The sequence below is a fragment of the Dipodomys merriami genome, unplaced genomic scaffold (genome assembly GCF_024711535.1).
Source record: "Dipodomys merriami isolate MVZ:Mamm:240054 unplaced genomic scaffold, mDipMer1.0.p SCAF_164, whole genome shotgun sequence".
Classification (NCBI taxonomy): Eukaryota; Metazoa; Chordata; class Mammalia; order Rodentia; family Heteromyidae; genus Dipodomys; species Dipodomys merriami.
Genome location: NW_027202982.1, coordinates 1,533,057 through 1,548,909, shown reverse-complemented (window position 1 = coordinate 1,548,909; position 15,853 = coordinate 1,533,057). Strand labels below are relative to the sequence as shown.

Below are 15,853 nucleotides of genomic sequence, written 5' to 3'. Positions count from 1 at the left end.
CTATTTGTAATAGCCCCACAAAAAATAAAAAACATAGGAATTAACTTAACCAAAGAAGTGAAGGACCTCCATGATGAAAACTTTAAAAACTTGAAAAAGGATATCAAAACAGAATTTAGAAAATGGCAAATTCTCCCATGCTCCTGGATTGGAAAGATCAACATCGTGAAAATGGCAATACTTCCCAAGGCTATCTACAAATTTAGTATGATACCTATCAAAATTCCAACCTCATTCTTCAAGGAAATAGAAGAGCCAATCCAAAAATTCATATGGAATAATTAAAGTCCCCGAATAGCAAAAACGCTCCTCAAAGGAAAGAACACTGCTGGTGGAATATCAATACCAAATTTCAAACTCTACTATAAAGCCATAGTAATCAAAAAAGCTTGGTACTGGCACAAGAACATACCTCAGGACCAATGGAATAGAATTTAAAACCCAGAAAAGCACCTACAGACCTATAGCTATCTAATCTTCGATAAGAGAGCTAAAAAAAATAGAATGGAAAAAAGACAGCCTCTTCCGTAAATGGTCCTGGCAAAATTGGTTAACTACTTGTAGAAAACTAAAGCTAGATCCTTATCTATCACCCTGCACCATAATCAACTCCAAATGGATCAAAAACTTGGAGTCAAGGCAGACACTCTGAAAACATTACAGGATGGAATAGGAGAAACCTTAGGTCTCCTTAGCTCAGGCCGAAATTTTCTTAATAGAGACCCAGAAACACAACCAATCAATGAAAGGTTGGACAAATGGGGTTGCATGAAGTTGCAGAGCTTCTGCATGGCAAAGGACATAGATAGCAAGATCAATACAAAGCCCACGGATTGGGAGAAAATCTTCACTAGCCATAAAATGGACAAGGGTCTCATATCTAAAATATACTTGGAACTCAAAAAATTAAACCCCCAACAACAAATCATTAAAGAACAACTATCCAATAAATAAGTGGGCTAAAGATTTAAAGAGAAACTTCGCTGAAGAGGAAAGAAGGATGGCCAATAGACACATGAAGAAAGACTCAACCTCTCTGGCCATAAAAGAAATGCAAATCAAATCAATATTAAGATACCACTTCACCCCAGTTAAAATGGTAAAAATCAAGAACTCTAATAACACTGTAGTTGATGTTGGTATAATTTGTGGAGGGGAAGCGCAAAAACAAATTGTTTAACTAGGGATACAGCTAGACCCATTGCAACAATGAGCTGTATAAGTCGTTATATTGAAAAATGAACTTCACAACTTTGGTGGGGGGGTCGATTTGTGTGGGGGAGTATGGGAAGGGAGAGGAAGGGGAAAGAAAGAGGAGGCAACAACGCTTGATAAGAAATGTACTCATTATCTTGCCCATGAAATTGTAACTCCTCTGGACGGTATTCTCACAATAAAAAAAAAAATAAATTGTTAGAAGACAATTTGGAGGAGCGGGGTTGGTAGGAGGAAAGTGCCAGAAAACTGAGGAAAGGGGTAACAATTTAGACAAGAAATGTACTTATTACCTTACTTATGTAATTGTAACCCCTTTGTACATTACCTTGAGAATAAATAAAAAATGAGAAAGATTCACAGGAAAAAAAATAAAATAAAATGAATTTTGCCTTGGGCTCCTGTTTCATGCAGTGATTGTGGTTCAAAGACAATCTGGGGAGCAAAGACCATAAGTTCCTCATGTCCATATAACCACCAAAATAAGCTGGAAGTGAAACTGTGGTTTAAATGTTAGATTTGAGTAAAAAAGCTCAGGGATTACACCCAAGCCATGAATTCAATTCTCAGAACTGGCACCAAAAAAAAAAAAAATACATGAAATGTTTAATTTTGAAAACTTTCAAAAGTTATAGTATTAGTTTTTGCTTCCCTCTATAACATCAATTGTGACTGAAATATTTAGATTCGATTGGTCTAGTTTTTTGTAAATGTTTTAGTCCTAGAATTCTACTTTAAATTACAAGTCATCAAAATCCACAATTATACATAACCCGGATATAACTTCAAATTAAAGGGTTTGTATTGGTTTCAATATTTTGTTTACTTTTCACCTCTAATCTTAAGTAATATTTTGTTACACAAATTATCACGAAGTTCCTTCAAATAACTTTTAAACATAAAATATTAGGCATTATGACTTTGAAGTTGGCAAATTAGAACAATCTTGGGCATGCATCAATCAAGTATATGTGATGTCTCTCTAGAAACTGGATAACATGGAAAATTTTCAACTTCCAGGTGATCATTTGAGCAGTAAATTGTAGGATTTTCCTGGCAATTTAATTCAGTGCATAATATCCCAGTCAATACTCATTGTCAGCCTAGTTGAACGGAACTTAGACATGTTCCTGGACAAGCTTATACCCAACATTGAAATCAAGATGGACTTTGGTTATCGTGATCTACAAACATTGATGACTTCTGTTGCCATCTTGCATTCTGTTCTTGAGAATCTAAGTCAATTTCAGAGGGAAGAATCCACTCTTGTGTACATACACCTATTCCAACCATGTGTACCTTAGCTAAAGCAACACACAGGGGATTTAAGGACCTAGTGTTTTTAGCCACTTCATTTTATTCTTTGTCTTCTTTTGAAAACATTATGCTAAAGATTCGCTCACTACAACACTAAAAGCAATCACATGGTAGGAAGTGCCTATTATACTAATACTTGGTAGAAGAGGCAAAGTGCTATCAGGGAAGGCTTTTGAAATATTGTCTCCCTTGAAAAAAATCTCATCCACCTAAATGCTGTCTGTAATACTGAGTTGAAAACCAACAGCCCAAAGAAGCTGAGTTTTAAAAGGATTCCTTGAAAATAGTAACAAAAGGAAACAGGAGATTAGATGTAATATAGATAAAATAGATTTTTAAATTCAAATATGAAACATTACCAGGCACCAATGGCTCACATATGGAATTTTAATTAGTCAGGAGTCTGAGGCCTGAGTAGAAATGTATTCTGGACTACATCTTTCTAACCCATAAAATGTTATGGTGAAAGCATGGGTCAAGTGATAGAGCAACACCCTTGAACATAATAGCTGAGCAAGAGCTTGAGACTCTGAACTAAAACATTGATACTAGCACCAAATAAATAAAATAAAAAAATGATGAAAGTAGGAATATAGAAGAAAACATTAAATAAAATAAGAAAGAATAAAATGATAAACATACAGTAACTGAAGGACAAGAAAATTCATAAAGAAATAACAGACACTTCTACAATAATAGTTGGAGGTTCAAATCACATACTCTCAAAGAAGAATCAGATGAAGTTAAATAATAAAGTGGATGTTTTGTGCAACATAGTAAATTAACTAGTTTTTAAAGACTATTAAAGGACATTATACAAAATGAAAAAAAAATCCATATTCTTTTCAAGTACTCAAGAGGCTTTTCTAAGCAAGAGTATATTTTATACAGTCCCAAATTGAGTCTTGATGAATTTTTAATGATAATTTCAAATTCTAGCTCCACTCTTACTCTTTACCTTTTCCAGGAAGAACTTGCTCTAATATAGATAGCTAGATAGCTAGATCTATCTAACTATCTAGCTATATATATTATATTCTGTATTTACATATAATATATATGATATGTATATGTAGTAATTTCCCATAAGTAAGATAAAGACAAAAATCCTGCCTATTTCATGAAGTGACTGACGTTAAATAATGTCTATATTACTATTACTATTTTATAATCATACTATGTTGAACATTTTAATTTAAAATACTATGCTATAGATATTATGTACATATGCTTAGCATATATAATATGCCACAGATATTTATGTGCATATTTTATTGTTATTTTATATTCATAGCATAAAAATTGGTGCTGGAGATCGTCTGTAACTCTAGCTTTCAACATTACTACTAATATATAAATGTTAATTATCAGTGATAACTCATATATATATATGTAAATACTGAGTAAGAGATCTCATAGTGGATATTTTCTACTTGTAAAATAGTAATCATAGAAATGATGATTCCTTTCCCATTGTTCTTTATTTGTGTTTGATGCACAATAAATTCTTTCTTGTATGTTTTGACCCAGGTTTATGTGTCAAAATGCGATCTTTATCATCAGTTAAGAGAATACTAGATCCATAAAATCCAAGGTTCATGAATCTTTTTTTTTCAATTTTTGCATACTCCAGGCTTTGATCTCAGAGCCTCACATTGGACTAAGCTTGCTGCCTGTTGTACTGGCAGTCTGCCACCTGAACCAAGCCTCTATTGTAGCATTTTGTTGATATTTTAGAGATGAGATCTATTTTACTTTAGTGCGTATACTAATTTTGAGGAATAATCCTTCTGATTCCATCCCTCTAAGTAGATATTACATGTGAGAGTCAATGTAACTGTTGAATTTTTTCTAAAAACATAAAATGGTGGGTAAATTTAGCAGATATCAGAATATATTTGACAAATAATTTTTCTTCTAATTCTTGTAAATGTTTCTTTTTATTAATTTAATTGTGTGTTAACGAGCTATTTTTATCCTATGCACATATACACATATCTATTTTCTTGATGCTCAAAAGAAATAGCTGTTAAAATAAAATGATTCTGAAAGCCAGCAGAGATAAGGGTAGTAAACTTTACTTCAGTAACTTTCATGTGAGGAAAAAAAGGAGTCTTTGAAATGGTCATCATTTAAAAAGTTACCATAACATTTTAATGTAGTTATTCATGAAAAACAAAACAAAATATTTTCCTCTATGCAACCAGAACATTTTCCTACAGCTATGTTTAGAATATTGGGGAAGCTATTAGTATCACCACATTCTGCTCACAGTTCCTCTGTATATTTTACATTAACACTCTCCGCCTATTCTCTGATTCCTTGGTTCAAACTGGAATGAGAGTGGTTTAAAACATGTAGAATAGGCAACTACTAATTTCATTTGCATATATTCCATATATGTATAACCCACCACAGATTTAAAATAACCCATAGATTTACCATAATTATCATTTTGTAATGTTTTGTATAAATTTGTACTACTTATTCCATGCACAATATCATTTATTGTCTACTAATTTTAGTCAACAAGAATTTCATTTTCAGCCAAATCCCATTCACTATCTTTGTAAATGCATTTCCCTTAAAATGAATGGGTGGCTTATTCCACATCTTCTTAGTCACAATGAGTTTAACATAATGTCAATCACAATAGTTTTAGCACAAAGCTGTGTACACCCATCAAGATATGGTTTTTCATTTTTTTAATCTTTGTAAACAACAGACATGATGATGGAAGATAAAGCTCATTTATTATCTTAACAGTTTCGTTAGGTTAGGCGCTAAACCGTAGTTTATCTGGTTTCTCCTAGGCTTAAGACTCACAGGCTTCAATGAGAGTGTGGCTTTCTTTGGGCCTAGCCAGGGAAAGACCCTCTTTCCATCTCAGGAGAATATTGAGTCTTTGGGCCCTTTGAGATTTGTTCCTCAATTTTGTAACAACTATAATTTTGATAAGGCTTTCACTATTAGAATAACTTCAATAACAGATTGACTTCCTTTTTTGATTATATAATGTTTTCCATTTTCATCATAAAGTTTTAAAACATGTTTCTTAAGGAATTTATGATATGAAGGACACATATTTCCATTTTGCTAGTATAGTTTTGTACCGGAGCACATTGCTCATTTTCCTCATCTTGCTTTCATTGATTTTCACACTAGAAGTTTCCTTAGTGTCTCATGATTTTGTAATCTATCTCATACAGATGGAAACATAAGAGGTTTAATGGAAGTCCAATAAACCACTCTTACTCTAAGTAAAACATTGATTTAGTGAAATTCTCTATGTTTGTGTGTGTGTGTGTGTGTGTGTGTGTGTGTGTGTGTGTGTTCCAGCCATATCTGTGAATCTGGGGCTTGAACTAAGGACCTAAATGCTCCTGCTTAGCCTTTGTGTTCAAGACTGGAGTTCTACAACTCAAGCCACACCTTCTGCTTCTGGCTTTTTCTGGTAAACTGGAAAAGAATCTCTCAGATTTAAATATCTAGGTTGCCTTCAAGCCTCTGTTCTCAGAACTCAGCCACCAAGTTCCTAGGAGTTTAAATGTGAGCAATTGTAGCCCTGGGACCCAGCCTCACACATGAATGTCCTCTGTCCTCTGAATTCTTCAAAGACAATAATCCAAGCTCCACTGAGAGACTTTTTCTCCACTTCTCTTCTTGCAGATTCACATCTAGGCCCAAATTATTTTATAAACCAGGAGTTCCTCAATGGAAGCTATCCAGTAGTGTGCTAGCAAATGTGTTTATATACACACTACTACGTGTGTGTGGAAAGACATTAATATGTTTATTAAAATGTTGCTGATATTGAAGATAGGGAGGAGTGTGAAATTCACATATAATAGTAAATTATAGAATATTCTTTGTCATAAAGCTCATGTAGCCGGTTGGTTCTGGGGATGAATTTATTCATTGATGTTTGCCAACTCCTTGGCCCCATAGCTGGGTCCACATCTCCCTGCCTATCCTTGATGAGCATGACAGACAGAAATAACTGGCCATGTTTGTCATAATGTAAGTGCGGTTGTGACTATGTGAGGGGAAATGAGTTGCTACTGCTTACAAGTAATAGTGCTGCACCTTTAGAACCAATCTCTTCAGCCACAGCTCTATTTCCCATGTGCACAGCCTCCACACATACCCATCTTATCTCCATGTGGCCCTGAGGGACCAAGTTCAAACCACCAATGGGATAGCACTGGTTGTTGGGTTAGGAACACTTGAGCAATATGGCATCATTACATAAAATCTCCATTAGGCAGACAGAGTGAGCATCAGTAACCTTGAAAACACAGACAACACTAAAGAATGAAGTGTAGTAAAGTAGAAAACAATGATTGCTGAGCCTCTGTTGCTTTTGTTTTATCATATGGTGTTTGATTGTAAGCGTATGCAATTTAAAGAATGGTCACTAACTTCTAAAAGTTTTAAGAATCTTCCTTTACCAGCCAATGTAAGCCAATCTAGCCCGTGTTAAACACCTCCTAGCACAGAAGCCACAGCACTCATCCACACCCTAAGATCCGGCCTGCCCAATTCAGTCTGTGCTCACCACAAGCTCCCCGCCACGCAGACATGGCCTGGCGTAATGGATCTTGTGTGAGTATGGCCTTCTAGTTCTCACATTCCATCAGACACTGAAGGCCAGAAAGTCAGGCAAAACATCCTACATGCAATGGGGAGGGTACCACTCATTGGTTTCTCCACCATAACTCTTCTCCGCCCTCCCAGCAAATCTAGGTCCTGATGCAGGGTTTCCAGGATGATGGAACCATGGTTTCCAGGTGACCTTCTTGCAGAATGACTTCCATGTAACCTTTGAATTGCCTCTTGTGAAATATTTCAAGTTTGTCTCTTTAGAGTTTTATGTCTATTTTGGGACTATTTGGCTTTGAGAAAAGGAAATCACGGGAACCTGGAATCTCAATTAATGGAAATCAGATAACATTCACCCACATCCTCTTCAGCAAACTTCTGGACTTTGAGTTTAAATACCAATTCCCAGCCTCCACTTTTTGGATCCTTCTGGCACTTTCTGGACCATGGACTTCTAAATAATGCCTTCTTTTTTTAGGTCTGAGACCAGGAATTAAACTCAATATCTGATATGTTTGATCATTGGCTAGTGCTCTTCCAACTAAGCCACATCCCAACTCCAATGCTTCTACTGTAAAGAAGAAAAGACAATGAAAATGTACACACCAAAAAATATATATAGTTTTCTGGGCACCAGTGGCTCACGGCTGTAATCCTAGCTACTCAGGAGGCTGAAATCTGAGGATCATGGTTCAAACCAGCCCCAGCAGGAACCTACATGAGACTCTTCTCTCCAATGAGCCACCAGAAACCAGAAGTGGCACTGTGGCTCACCTTGAGCTGAAGAGCTCAGTGACAATGCCCAGGCCCAGAGTTCAAGAATCATGACTGACAAAAATATATAAACTTTACTGTTTCCAAAATAGTCAAATGCCATCTTTATAGGAATCTGTATTTTTAATTGAGATATATATGACACTGGCACATAATATGCATGTATTACACATAGACTCCTATGGGAGATGGGCAGTAGGAAGAATCCACGGCAATTCCAGAGTCAAAGCTGGGGCCCCTGGAAACAACAATGCAGAGGCAAAGCCGTCATAAATGCAAGTGACAGAGGCAGAGGACGGGTCCACTGCTGCCGGGTCCTCAAGATCAGGGATTTCAGATTTGTCTAGCCAACTCCCACAGCAGGGTAAACCATTCCCTGCAGTATGCTTCTTAATGTCTAGCTAATAATGTTTCCGTTTCTCTGGTAGAACCCTGACTAATAGGACAGTCTCTATTGGTACAGGAAAACAACAACAACAAGCAAACAAATGAACAAACACACAAAAGGCAAGGAAAGAAATTGCAGGAGAAGGGAGGGAAGGAAAAAGGAAGAGAAGGCAGCAATGGAGACCAAGAGATAAAATAGTTTGCAGACAACACTGGGAAAATTCCCCCATACACTGAACACAAGCCATGTGCTAATCCTGTGTATCTCCCTCCACCCCCTCAACCTTGCACCCCACCACTGCCAAGTTGTGTGATTACCCAGGTACCTAGGGAGCCTGTGTCTCACTTTTTGCTGTGACACTCGCATTACACCTGGTCCCTGCATCCCCTGGGCCTTAGTGGCTCCTTTCTTGAAAAACTGCAGACCCATGCTCCTAACTCCTGTCTCCCAGAGCTAACATGTAACAATACCATGGGGTTGGAGGTAGAGCTCAGTTGGTAGAGCATTGGCCAGTGAGCAAGAGCCATGAGTAATACTCAAGTCACTATCTTGGACTTAAACTAAAGAAAGCCCCCCTCCAAAGAAAAACAAACCAGTTACGTGTCTTCTGAGGAATTCTCCAGGTTTTTTGCCATAGGTGCCAAATTCAAGTTAAAATGGGGATAGGAGCAGCCAATTGCCCAACATTTGACTTCACAGACATGCCCAGAAAGTCATGTTAGACCTTGACCACACAGAGCCTGTGACTATGACAGAGAGGGATGTTGCCTACCACAGACGTTCATGTGAACAGTACTCAGCATATTTCACATTAATAATCATCATCTTATTTTTAAACAAGATTAAACAAAACCCACCCTAGCCCATAACTGATTTTTGTTTTCATGTCTTCTGGTCACACCAATTCAGATGGGCAGATGTAAGTTGTAAACTAATCCATACACAGGACACCTTCACTCCCTGGCCTAGGGACAGGGCTGCGCACCATCACTGACTGAGCCAAGCCTCGGAGGTGTTCATGCTAAAGCCAGGAAAGATAAAATTGCCTTTCTGTGTTCACACAAGGCCTGCTGCCATGAGCTCAGGCTGCTCCTCACCACATATGCATGGAAGCAAGGAAACCAGCCCAGGGAGGGAGAGAGAGCCCCCCCCCAATGTTGCACTCTATCCCCAGTGTTGCAACTGTCCCCTGCTACCAAAGTGAACCCTCCTGATTATGCCATCCATCACAGGCCCCTTTCTAGTGAAAGTAAGTCAAGCTGACCTTTTTACTTGCTCCCAAAAGAGGCTTACCTCACAGCAAGGAGAGAATCCCAAAGATTAGGGCTGCATTACATGGAGATGAATAGCAAATTCTAGTATGAAGGTGAGCTTGTAAACAGGAAACAAACCCCAGAATACAGCACCAAAGAGATAAGGAAAAGATGAGAGATCTGTCCATGTGTGTGTGTTGTCCATAGGTATCTAGTACAGGTTCCTGAGCTTGGCTTCCAGCCCACCCTTTACACTCTGCTTCATGACAGAAGGGCAGAGACTCAAAAACCTGCATCTCTTCTTGACTAGTCAGTCCCTGTTTGATATACCAATGGACTGTAAAGTTAATGGGAAAGGGGGAACTCTCCCAGCTTCTCAGTAAACTGGTCCCTGTCAACAGCAGCCGTTAGGGCTTTGAACAACCGCTCAGAATTCAGGTGCTTCAGATCTCCCAGCACCAGCCCCTTCTCAGATGTCTGAGTCTCAACTCTTTAGCAGTCCCAGCCCTGATCCACTAAGCACCAACAAGGGCAGGACACCTTCCCTACCCCCGCAGAGAAATGGCCGCTGCAGCAGGTCATTTCTCCAAGATCAGGTTCTAACAGAGCAAACTTGTCTCATTCCTCTTGGAGAGGAGAGCCACAGGGATGCTGGTGGCGTCCTGTCCTTACAATGTCCATGCCACTTCGAGGTTCTCTTTTCATCTTTCTGTTCTTCAGCTCCATATTTTAAGCTTTTCCTATCACTGCCTTCTCTGTGTTTAAAAGGCCACATGGCTTTTGTTCTCTAGATTGAATCCTGATTGTGATCATGTCTAGTGTTTGGAGACAGTCATTAGAACAAGCTTAGCAGGGGATAAGTCTAAATGTCAAAGACAGAAAAAAGGTAGAAAAGAACAGGAGGTGAAGTTGAGACTTTGTGGATAGTTTCTCTCTTTTTATTATTTAGGGGGAAGAAAATGTTGTTCCTTTCTACACTTTTCTGTGAGCTAAATGCTTTACATGCATTATTTCATTATGAAGCAGATCCATTGGGGCCTAAAAACCCCTAGACTCAGGCACTTTTGATCAGGAGCCTTCAACCAGGACGTGTCGCACCTGAATAAAGTTCCTTGAACTCATTCTTCATTGTCTGAGATTCTGCCGTTTGAATTTGCAAGACAGGAACTCAAGAAGGTTCTTGGGTGGCGTCAGCCTGCAGCAAAGCTGTGACCTGGCACCAGCAGGCCTTGCCTAGCACTAGGCTCCAATACGAATGGCTGCTGCCTCCCTTGGAGCTGCATGGGCCATCATGTGAATGGGCTTTGCTCACCACACACACTGCATCTGGACAGTCCGGTCTGGTCATGTAACTTTGCAAGGTACTTCACATCCCCTAGATGAAACTGAAGAAGGTCAGATTCGTGTTTCAGTGTCACCCACCTAGTAGGCCAGGGATCTGATTCATGTTCTGTGATTCTGGAGCCTCTTAGACCCATCTCTACCACATCAGCTGCAGCGTTAAGCCAGAGCCCATCACCATACTCACCTCCAGACACCTGGCTTTCACTGCCGAGCACTCAACATGCTCATGGGTACATGTCTGCAAAGCCCTTCCTGAAGCCTGGCCATGCATGCAGGGCAGGTGCAGCCCTGCTTGAATATGGCATTTCACAGCCAGAGTAGTGCCTGAGCTGCAGTGAGAAGGGGTGGCATGGCTGAGTGATGCACTCCAACAGTGAGCCCAGAGGGAAAGAGTGGGAACTTGGAACAATTAGAACCATCCTAGTCGGAGCAATTAGTGGGAGAATAGAGAGTAATTTAATGCTTGGTAAGGAAGAAATGCACTTAGGCTAAACATTAGCATATGCCTCACAGTTAGGCAGTATCTGCCACAACACGTCTCATTCAGAGCTCATCCTTATGAGCAGTCTTTCTTTCTTTAGTAGCACACTCAGCACAAGTGTAGCCCTTTCATGGGCCCTGTGACTCTGTTTTCTGAGATTTAACCATTTCTGCATGAGTTATCAATGGTTGTGCTGGCATAAAATAGTGGTTTGAATTTCATGAAAGAGAAATCAAACATACTGCTTACTAAGTATGTGATAATAAACCAGACACGTTACCTCACTGGACTCTTCTCCATTCCTTCACCAGAGACATACAGACAGACAGATAACCAGACAGGCACAGAGGGATTTATAATAGCCATAAGTGTTAGGTTCATGACCACTGATGGAAGGGACAAGATGGTCGAGAAGAGGCAGCCAGGGCTCACTCATTTCTTCACAAATTAAAACAACCTGAAGGACAGTTCCTCAGGGAATAATCATTGTATTGCTCATTAAAAACAAAGGAAGAACACATACATTATACTATAGACATTTTACCTGAACTAATGCATGGCAGAAGACAATGGCAATGCAGCATCCCTGAGCCGGCATAAAAACGTTTCCTTAACTTTTCACTAATTTGCCTCATGTGGAGTATAAAAAAAATAGCCCTTAGCACATTTGGAGCCCATAAAGACTAAATGAAATATTATTTTATTATGCAACACTGAACTTTTAAATTTTTAGTTATTGTTCACATTATTATTTAAATGTGACCAGATGCTAATATTTGAACTACAAAATATGACTCCACTTAGATGATAATCCTTCCTAAAGGATTTTGCAAAGTCGTCTCTGACTTTCAAGTATGCATTTGCTTATTGGATGATTCCCCTTTCCCTGGCCCACCGTTTATCAATCTCAAGTCATTGCACACACACTTCTAGCTACTCATCCCAAGGCCTAGCTCAAACCTCATTAAGTCTTTTGCTGTCATCTTGGATTTTTGTTGTTGTTGTTTTTTTTTAAAGGAGCCTACATGTCAAAGTTTACTAAAAGGAGGAAGATGGTTAAAACTGAAAATAGAAAAGAATTTCCTCCAGACTCTCATAAACTTCACAGAGGCTGTGTATTTGAAAAGCTTCAGAGATTTTGGCCTCTCTTTCCCTTCCCCAGTCCCAAAGGCCTCTGGAAGGCCTTGTGGGGCCATAGCCAGTCTCCAGTCACATGACTGAGAGTACCAGCTATCAGCACCTTGAGATTGTTTTGTATACATACTGTTTTTTGCCAGTCATGGGGCTTGAACTCTGGGCCTGGGCGCTGTCCCTCAGCTCTTCAGCTCAAGGCGAGCGCTCTACCCCTTGAGCCACAGCACCACTTCTCTTGAGATTGTTTTGTACTGCAGGACTCCACATGTGTTTCCCCTTTATGAAAATTACCTCACATCTCAGGAAGTCTCTTTTCCCCAAGCAGAACCAGCAGATCTGCTCTGCCAAGAAGGTAAATGAATCCTGGTGCGCACTTGCTCAAAACTCACTGGCTTGCTATGGAATCCCGGCTTCCTGTCCCCAGACCCATCAGGTATGCACTGTACCCCAGCTGCCTTGCTCACCACTAATGTGTGTGGGGTGACAAGAAGGAAGGGATTTGTAGCTAGCCGTGCATCGTGCCTTTCTTTACCCTAAGTTCATCCGTCTTTGATCCTTGACCCTGGACAAGAAGTGAGTCTGGTCAGAGTGGTGATCCTGGCTTCCACCCTCATAGATGCTTTAACCTGCTACCAAAAGTGCTGAACCCAGCAACGTTTGAGAATTACATCTCTTTTTTTAAAATTTATTTTTTATTGTGAAAATACGGTACAGAGAGGTTACAATTACATGGGCAAGACAATGAGTACATTTCTTATAAGCATTGTAGCCTCCTCCTTTGTTTCCCCTTCCCATCCCTTCCCTCTTACCCGTGCTTTTTCTAGTTTCCAGAAGGAAAGCTAATTCAAATCCCCCTGTCTTGCCTTCCTGAAATTAAAAAAAAAAATAGAAGTCTCAACTACTGTCTTAATTTTCCACCTAAAATATGCTCATTCTTGCTCTTTGTTTTAAAATACACTTCTCATGCCAGAAATTATGGAAAAATATTTCTAAGCCCTTTTGAAACAATTGAGTTTGTGCTCTATTCTGAATAAGCCTTGTATAATCCAACTTGCTTTGTAGCCCAGACTGATCTTGAACTCACAATTCTTGGTGCCTCGGCTCCCAAGTACTTAGATTCCAAGAGTTTACCAGCACACCTGGCCATGTCCTCTTTGTCCTGGTCATTATTTGAAAGCAATTATATGTCAAAGGCAGAGGCAATGGTGCTCCTCTTCATCAGAACTTACCAGAGCTCCATAGATGATTTAGAGTTTATTCAATTATGACAATAATCTTAATGATTCCTTACATTTTATTCATATGAGGTTTTTGAAGAATTTTAAAGGCCTCGTTCTGGCCGCCATGGAGTAGGATGAGGCCCGCAGCAGCGGCTCAGCGTCAGCGGGGGCAGCAGCAGCTGAGACAGTAGCTGAGGCAGCCGCGCCCCCCTCCTCCTGACCTGGATTAGGTCCAGCAGCTCCATGGCCGCCGCCACACTGTGAAGGGGGGCAAGGGGGGAGGAAGCGCTCAGTCTCCCCGCCCCCCCATAGTCTCCTCACAGGAGGTGAAACTGCCATGACCCCAGTGGATTCTGCGGCCAGGCCTTGAGTCCCCCTTCCTGGGGTGCGGGGGACTGGCATGAGTGGCCCCACGGTGATGCCGGGGGCAGGGAGGCAGTTGCCTGAGCCCGGGCCTGCTCTCGACCCCACCTTGTGGACCTAGGCTGCCTGCAGAGCATGCGAAGGACCCCCATCCCTGCTTTCCTCCTCCCCTAGATCTCTCTCACACATGCACACGTACACACACATGCACACACACACATGCCCCAGCCCAGGAAGATGGGAAACTGCCTCAAATCTCCCACCTCGGATGACATCTCCCTGCTGCACCAGTCTCAGTCGGACCTGCCCAGATTTGGCGAGGGACGGATGGAGCCGGATCAAGAGCCGCTGCTGCCATATCAGGAACAAGTTCCAGTTCCAGTCTATCATCCAACACCCAGCCAGAATCGGCTAGCAACTCAGCTGACTGAAGAGGAACAAATTAGGATAGCTCAAAGAATAGGCCTTATACAGCATCTGCCTAAAGGAGTTTATGACCCTGGAAGAGATGGATCAGAGAAAAAGATCCGAGAGTGTGTGATCTGTATGATGGACTTTGTTTATGGGGACCCAAATCGATTTCTGCCGTGCATGCACATCTATCATCTGGACTGTATAGATGGCTGGTTGATGAGATCTTTCACATGCCCCTCCTGCAAGGAGCCAGTTGATGCATCACTGCTTTCGTCCTATGAGACTAATTGAGCCAGGGTCTCTCGTCTGACATCAAGTGAACCATCATTTTTGGTGGTTTTGATCTTTTGTCACTGAGCCCAAAGAGCCAGGGATTAGGAATTAAGATCATGCACAAAAATTTCCTAAAAATATCTGGATGGCTGCAGATGTTGAGGAAAGTATGTGATATTTTAGAAACTTAGCAGGAAAAAGTAGGATGGTATTTTTATGTAAAGCCTTGACCCAGTGTTTAAAAATATAATTGTATTTAGACCTTGTTATTGCTCCAGTACATAGGAATTGTGTAGTGTTAAAGCATCTGTATATGTTTAAATTGTGTGTGTTGAAGATTAGGAAAAAGATACTGGCTATTTTTCCTAAATGAAATAACTTTCTTCTTCCCTCTACCCAGATTCTTTTCTGAAGTTACTGGCATTTGGGTCAAGGTTTTATTAAAAGCAACATTTTATAACACTGGCAAAAAAAAAAAGTAGTTTTAAGCTGGTTTGCACAGTTCTTTTTTTTCCATTGGAAATGGAATTCATTGCCTTAGGTCTTTAAAAATAGTGTATTATTATCATTGGGGCTAGCTCTATGTTGAAAATCAGTTTATTTATAACCTCTTATAAGTGCTATATTCTGTTTGCAGTTAGGAAATGCAGAAATCAAAGTGATCTCCTAGCTTGTAAGCAAATTGAGATGCACTATCCCTTTTGTATTAAAAATGAGTTAATGTGTCAAGAAACCAACTCTAGCAACGTGGGTTTAATATTATCCTTTCTATATGTTCTATCTAATTCTTTTGGTTGTTAATATGGTGATAATTGAAAGTCAAGGTAAATTTTAAATATTAATATTTCTGATTTATTGAGCTTGAATTATGCCACCATACTATGTAAAAATGAAAGTGGCACCATGGTGAAACTTAACAAGAAGTAGTTTCTTAGTTGTAATAATTTGATTCTCTTCCCTGTGACTTCCTTCCCTATAGTCTTGAAAAATAGGAAAAGGATACTGCATCTCTCATTACTGTAGTGCTGAGGTTATTGAAGTCATACAAACACATCTCTGTGTCTGTTTGTTGGAA

General features: G+C 39.9%; 1 pseudogene across 1 annotated transcript; it reads left to right on the top strand.

Annotated features, from left to right (window-relative positions):
- Positions 1–14,319: 14,319 nt before the first annotated feature.
- LOC138828799 (RING finger protein 11 pseudogene) lies at positions 14,320–15,246 on the top strand (annotated as a pseudogene). The gene has a single exon (XR_011372367.1). The product of XR_011372367.1 is annotated as an RING finger protein 11 pseudogene (transcript).
- Positions 15,247–15,853: the final 607 nt, after the last annotated feature.